Source organism: Piliocolobus tephrosceles, chromosome 7 (assembly GCF_002776525.5).
Source record: "Piliocolobus tephrosceles isolate RC106 chromosome 7, ASM277652v3, whole genome shotgun sequence".
In the NCBI taxonomy this organism is placed as follows: domain Eukaryota; kingdom Metazoa; phylum Chordata; class Mammalia; order Primates; family Cercopithecidae; genus Piliocolobus; species Piliocolobus tephrosceles.
In genome coordinates this window covers 9,692,573-9,699,991 of record NC_045440.1, presented here as the reverse complement: position 1 = coordinate 9,699,991, position 7,419 = coordinate 9,692,573, and the positions used below count along the sequence as shown (strand labels likewise).

The 7,419-nt window shown below is 51.4% G+C and overlaps 1 protein-coding gene across 2 annotated transcripts in view; it reads left to right on the top strand.

Annotated features, from left to right (window-relative positions):
- Positions 1-6,509: 6,509 nt before the first annotated feature.
- Positions 6,510-7,419, top strand: part of ARHGEF10 (Rho guanine nucleotide exchange factor 10) — a 138,021-nt gene continuing 137,111 nt past the window's right edge. Inside the window, exon 1 of one of the 2 annotated variants that reach the window (XM_023219108.2) lies at positions 6,510-6,617. The gene's annotated coding sequence lies outside the window, so the exon portion shown is untranslated. The remainder of the gene's footprint in view (positions 6,618-7,419) is intronic. The other variant, XM_023219109.2, reaches the window with a different exon arrangement.

The following is a 7,419-nucleotide window of genomic DNA, read 5'->3' as shown; positions in this document are numbered from 1 at the left end:
GGTCAGGTGCTGGGAGTGGTGTGGTCTGCTGGGGGATCTTGGATGTGTTGCCATGGGGAGCCCTGCCGGGAGAGGCGGCTGGGTGATGCCTCGGGGTGACTGGGGACGGGTGGGCAGAAGGTGAAGGCAGGGCATGGAGCACTGAGGTCGGCAGCTTCTTCCCAGAGCTCGTCAGCACTCCAGCCTGTTCAGCCGGGTCTGGGGTTGGGTGAGCCCAGACAAAGCTCATGGCTCAAGGATGGGAGGTTGAGAGGCCTGGAGGGAGCCTCTGATTTCCTTGTCCCCCCTGCACCCCACGTTTGTGTGGGCTCCGCACTTGCCCAGGGCCTCTGCCGTGTGACTGCCCCACCCCCCCTCCACACTGTCCCGTGTCTCCCTGGAGAGACGACTGTCCCCTGCAGGGCTGTACCTGGGTTCCTTCACTGAGCGGCACTGGGTGGAGACTCACTTGCTGGCTCTTCTCCCATCACAGCACCTGAACAGCCCCGTGATTGCAGCCTGAGGTCTGCCCCACGTGTGCTGTGGGCCAGGCGGAGCGCCTGGTGTGCCCAGGCTGCCTTCATCTTCACGGCCGCTCCAGAGCCAGGGACTGCTGACTAACCCTGTATCAATGAGATAGCAGGCTAAGTACGGTTAGGGACTTGTCTGAGGTCTCACATCCAGGGATGTTTGCCATCCCTGGGCTCGGGGTCTCGCTTATCTCCCTTTCAATGGCGCGATCCTACCAGTGGCCTCAGCCAAGCTTCAGCCAGCAGGAGGCAGACCTGGAGAGATTTAGAGCCTGGATCCGGCACCGTGATGGCGGCCTGGGAGCGAGGTCCCGGCAGGCTGGCTGTGGGAAGGGCAGGCTGGACCTGGGGCAGAGCTGAAGCTACTGCCCCCAGCGGAATTTCTTCTCCGGAAAGCCTTTGGAGTGCTGAATCAGGCCCACCCGGATTGTCTAAGATAATCTCCCTCATTTAAAGTCCACTGCGATGGGCCTTTCGCACACCAACAAAACACCTCCACAGCCATACCTGGACCCGTGTTGCATGAGTTACTGGGGACTGTCACCTGGTCAAGGTGACCTATAAAACTGACACGCTCAGTAGGTGCGAATGTCCTCCCAATTCTTCACAGGAAACTGAGGCACAGCAATGCAGATGGCAGAGCTGGTAAGGGAAGTGCCTGGGATGTGAACCCAGGAACTGTGCCCAGGAGAGGATACAAGCTTCCATCTTCAAACAGTGCCTCAGGCTCCCCGCAGACGTCCGTGGGGTCAGGTGCCCTGACACTGGTCTCTGCACACTAAAGTGTAGAGTCTTCATGCTGCCTAAGTAGCAGCTATTGCTCTTGTTTTCAGTGAGGGAACTGAGGCCCAAGACATCAAATGACTAGCCCATGTTCATCCATATAGTGGCAGAAGAGGCAGAAGCCCCCGGGCGTATTTGATGATAAAGCCCAGACCTTTAGGCCCTGCTAGAGCTGACCTCACACACCCACTCCGTGTGGGACACGAAGGTATCTCTGGAGTAGCGGTGAGGCCTAGAACCAGGCAGGCTGTCTTTGCTGTTTTTTTCATTTCTGAATGCCCTAACTAGGGTATAGATGACCCCTACACTCTGCATAGGCCTTGCACTTAACTTAGCTTGCAACTAATCAAGGGATATTTTGTATTCTGTTAATAAAGGGAATCATTATTTTTTAAAAGGAACCCAGCTTTTAGAACCCCTTTTTATTGATACGTAACTTAATTTGTTCCTGCTACTGAAACAAAACACCAGCGACTGGGTCATTTATAGACAACAGAAATTTATTTCTCACAGTTCTGGAGGTGGGGAAGTCCAAGATCAACGTGCCGGCAGGTTCGGCGTCTGGGGAGAGCCTGGTCTCTGCTTGCAAGACAGTACCTTGAGCACTGTGCCCTCACTGGTAGGAGGGGTGAACGGCCCCCTGGCACTTCTACAAAGGCACTAAGCCCATCCCTCATGACCCACTAACCTCTAAAGGCCCCACCTCTAACTGTGATCACGTCACTGATGAACTTTCAATCATCAAGGGCGATGCATTGAGGCCATGGTGTATATCCCATGAAGTACCTTACTGTTGTGTCCAGCTTGATTCCATTTACAAAGCAAACACATCCATGTGTCTGCAAATCAAATCAAGATGTAGTCACCATTTTCATCACTCCACAGAGCTCCTTTGTCTTTTCTGAGACGATCCCCCCAGAAGTAACCACTGTTCTCATTCCTGTTATCACAGGTTAGTTTGGCACATTCTTGAATTTCATAAAAATTGAATCACACTATATGTGCCCTTTGGTCTCTTGTTTTCATGTTTTGAAGATGCATCTGTTATCGAGCATATCTGTTTCTTCCTTTTTATTACTGAATAGTATTCTATTATTCTATGAAGATACCATACTTTATGCGTTCACCTGTTGATAGAATTTGGGTTGTTTCCAGTTTTGAAGTATTTGAACTGTTGTGAAGAAAGAATTCTTGTAAATGTCTTTTTTTTTGAGACAGGGTCTTGCTCTGTCCACCCAGGCTAGAGTGCAGTGGTATGAACATGACTCATTACAGCCTGGACCTCCCAGCCTCCAGCGATCCTCCCACTTCAGCTTCCCAAGTAGCTGGGACTGCAGGTGGATACCATCATGCCAGACTCTGGGGTCAAGCAATCCTCCATCTTGGCCTCCTAAAGTGCTGGGGTTACAGGTGTGAGTCACCATGTCTGGCTGTAAAAGTCTTTTAAGGGACTTACGTTTACACTTGCCTTGGGCAAATCTGAAAGTGGGATTGCTGAGAAATGGCCAGTTAGAGTGTCTGCGTCATTTGCACTCTCATCAACCACGGATAGTGGTTCCTGGGACCATTTTTACACTTGCCATGTCGGTCTTCAGTTTCAGCCATGCTTGGATGAGGGTGGTGGCATGTCATCGTGAGTTTACTTTGGATGACACTGAGCACTGTTTCCTGTTCTTTTTGGCTATCAGTACATCTTTGGTGACGTATTTATGTCTTTTGTTTATTTTGAAATAGACTTGTTATTGTTATATTGTTTTGTCCATTTTGAAATAGACTTGTCATGGTTCATTTGCAGGAGTTCTCTGTTTACCAGCACTATGGTTTGAACACATTTTCCCCACAGTTCATGTGTTGGAAACTTGACCCCCAATGCAGCAGTGCCATGACTGAGGCGGTGGGTTCCTTATAAAAGAATGAGTTTGGGTGAAACCTTGTCTCTACTAAAAATACAAAAATTAGCCGGGTGTGGTGGCATGTGCCTGTAATCCCAGCTACTGTGGAGGCTGAGGCAGGAGAATAGCTTGAACCAGGGAGGCGGAGGTTGCAGTGAGCCGAGATCGTGCCACTGCACTCCAGCCTGGTGACAGAGCGAGACTCCGCCTCAAAAAAAAAAAAAAAAGATAAGTTTGGCCTGTTTTGCACCCTCCCTCCCCACCTCCACCTCCCACCTTCCATCATGGGATGATGCAGCCAGAAGGGTCTTGCCAGATGTGGCTCCTTGATCTTGAACTTCACAGCCTCCAGAACTGTGAGAAATACACTTCTGTTCATTGTAAATCACCCACTCCTAGGTATTCTATTATAGCAACACAACATGGATTAAGACAAGTCATTTGTGGGATGTATGCATTGCCCCTGTGTTCTCCCAGTCTGTGGCCTTTTCATTTTCTTAATGATGTCATGAGATGAGTAGAAATATTAAATTTTGATGAGCCATTTAATCATTTTTAAATGGTTCGTCCATTTTGTGTCCTACCTGAAGATCTATAAGATCTTTTCTTACATTTTATCCTAGAAACTTTATAATGTTTACACTTAAGTCTATGATCCATCTGAAATTCCTAAATTCTATTTTAATCCTAATAGTTTATTTGTAGATAGTTTTGGGTTTTTAAACGTATATAATCGTATGGTCTGTAAATAATCAGTTTTTCCTCCCTCACTCCTTATACTTTTTGTTTTTATAACCTATAACACTTGTTAGATGCTGCAGTACAATGCTGAACAGACTACGGAGAGTTGAAGATTTTCATACACCCTTATCAGTATCCAATAGAACAAGCAGATAAAAAAAATTAGTAACAAATATGACCTAATTGACATCTGCAGAACATTACATCAGTGAAAGCAGAACACGTTCTTAGCAAGTGCTCATAGAACATTTACCGAAATAGACAATGCTGGGCCATGAAGCAAGTGTTTGAAAATCTGAAACCATAAAAATGAAATAGATTATGTTTTAAGGCCATGGTGGAATTAAACTTTAGTTATAATTAAAAGAAAACCAGAAAGTCCCCAAATACTTGAAAGGTAAACCTAACTTTTCTAAATATCCCATGGGTCAAAGAGGGAATCACCATGGAAAATCCCAACTCTTCCATATCCAGGCTTACGAAAATAGGGATGTATCTGTGAAGAACGCCTGAATAAAGCAGACAGACCTATCGGAGCTCCAAATCAGAGGATTTTCTGCCCAACCTGCCTGGAAGGTATTGCCCTGTGGCCCCGCTCCGCAGTGTCCCTGGCTGCCCTGAGTTTAGGGGCTCAATTCCATCCATTGAGAAAATGATGAGTTGTTTATTCCATACACAGGACTGTTTCCTCTTCTCTCTAGTCTACTTTTTAAGAAAACATTACAAGTATCAGGATTTTCTTATCGTATTTAGGTAAACAAGAACTAATTCAGTTGACCTTTTTACTTCTGTTGACCAAGACCATTAATTGTCTGTGCAGAAGATCTTTGAAGAAGGTACCCAAAGAACCCTAGGAATAGAAACCTAAAATAAGTTTTCTAATCTTAAGGTGGCTGAGAGGAAACACTCTTTTCAATTGATTCATAAAAACAACTCAGTCTGATTTCATAAAATTAGCAAGTGTGAATAATAAACATTGAAAACATATCACCTTACCTACGATTATTTTTTCCAAGCACTGTAGTCTTTCTATGTTGGCTATGATTTTTATGTAGTCCAACATTTTCAGGGAAATAACATTCCTGAGCACACAAGCCTTAAGGGCAGTTAATATTTAGATTGATTTCAAGGCCGGGCGCGGTGGCTCAAGCCTGTAATCCCAGCACTTTGGGAGGCCGAGATGGGCGGATCGCGAGGTCAGGAGATCGAAACCAGCCTGGCTAACACGGTGAAACCCCAAACCCCGTCTCTACTAAAAAAATACAAAAAACTAGCCGGGCGATGTAGCGGGCGCCTGTAGTCCCAGCTACTCGGGAGGCTGAGGCAGGAGAATGGCGTGAACCCGGGAGGCAGAGCTTGCGGTGAGCTGAGATCTGGCCACTGCACTCCAGCCTGGGCCACAGCGTGAGACTCCGTCTCAAAAAAAAGATATGTATATATATATATTTAGATTGATTTCGTGATACTTAGCATCCCAAATAGCTCTTTGTATTTCTTCTTTAAAACAAGTGAAAGGGACTAGAAATCTCTAAGAAGTCTGATAGTTCTAAAACGCTGACTTAAAATTACTTCTATGATTCGGAGATTTGGGTAGGACAAGGCATAGGAATAAATCTAGCATCTGAGAACACACGTGTTAAATGTGCTGACCAGGTAATAGATAACATCCTTCAGTTATTTTGGTTAAAAATATCTTTGTTTCTCCTTTTTTTTTCTTTAATAGTAATTATAACGATAATTTGTTTCCTTTTTAAAAGTATAAGATAAATAAATGCTCAAAGTAAACAATTCCAATAACTCATTCGCTGGAAAGGTCCCGGGAAAAACGAGCGCTTCCTGGCAAGAAGCAAGTTTCAAAAACTGCCTCGGAAACGTGGCTGAAGTCATCGCATTTCCAAACGCCCAAGTTTTGGCTGGTCCGGGGCAGCTGGCGCGGAAGACCCGGAACGCCCTGTGGGCAGGGCCAGCTGCGGACGGAGGGACTGGGTCTCAAGGGGCGGGTCGGGTGGGGTCCCGACGCCCCCTCCTCGCGTGGACGCACCTCGGGGTGTCCGCAGGGAGGGGCGATGTTCTGGGGGGAGAGGGAGGGTCTGCCTGGGGGCCCCCTCCCGCAAGTAAGCTCAGCCCGTGGGGGTCCGCAGAAAGGGGCGATGCTCTGGGAGACTGTTAGGGTCAGCCCGGCGCCCCCTCCCCAAGGGGCGCAGATCTGAGCCGGGAGCAGGCTCTGCGGGGAGGGTCCAGATGCTGGGGGCGGGGAGAGCCCTGGGTCTGCCCAGCGCCCCCTCCCCAAGTGCTCGCGGCCCGGGGTCCACGGGGCAGGCGATGATCCGGGGGCTGGAGCCTCTGCCGCGCGCCCCCTCCCACGCGTGCGCAGCCCGGGCGGGGCGTTGGGCCGCGGGAGGGGGCACGGGCGGCCACGTGGCCTCGAAGGAATGCGCGGGCGCGAGGGCAGGGCTCTGCCGAGAAACCGGCAGGTGCTGCGGCCAATGGGCCCCCGGAACGGTCTGGGCCCGCCAATGACATGGCGGTGGGTGGAGCCGGCTGTCTGGGCGGGAGGGGCCGGGCGCATCCCTGTAGCCGGCGGGCGCGCGGTCCGGGACGGACGGGGTCGTGGGGCACGCGGGGGACGCGGGGGACGCGGGGGACGGCGGGGGACAGCAGGGGGCTGCGGGGCCGCGTCCTGGCCGCCGAGGTGAGTGCTGGCCCCGCTACCCGTGGGTCCCCTCGCGGGCTTCTGGTTTCCTTGGAGAGTTGCACTTCTGCCCGGCTCCCCCGAAGACGCTGGGTCCCACCCCGAGGTGGCGGCGCCCCCGACCCCCTGCGCAGACGTTTCAGGGAAGGGGTCCAGACACCCCCGAGCAGCTCCCCCTTCCGCGGCGCCCCCAGCCCCTCAGGAACGGCGCGGGCCTGGGCGGGGGGAGCAGGGACTGGCAGCAGGGACCCCGGCCCCAGGGTCAGGAGCGAACCCCAATCGGCTGAAGGAGCCGGAGGGTCGAGCGGGCTGCGCCTGGGGGTCGTGCAGTAACTTAGATTTTCCGGTAAAGGAGAAGAACGCGGTCCGCCTCAGGATGGAGAGAAGGACCGATGTAAGGAAAGCCGGCATCTGTCCCCGTGTACCCCACCTGTCCCTCAGCACCCCCTGTTCACTTTGCACCCCACCAGTTACCTGCACCCCAGCTGTCCCCCCGCACCCGACCTGTCCCCCTGCACCCTACCTGCTTATCCTGCACCCCACCTGTTCCCCCACAGCCCATCTGTCCCTTGCACCCCATCTGCCCCCCTGCACCCCACATGTCCCCCCACACCCCACCTGTCCCCCTGAACCCCACCTGTCCCCTCGCACCCCACCTGTCCCCCTGAACCCCACCTGCCCCCTGTATCCCACCTGTTCCCCCTGTACCCCACCTTTCCTCCTGCACCCCACCTGTCCCCCACATCCCACCTGTTCCCCCACACCTCACCTGTCCCCCTGCACCCCATCTGTCCCCCTGCAC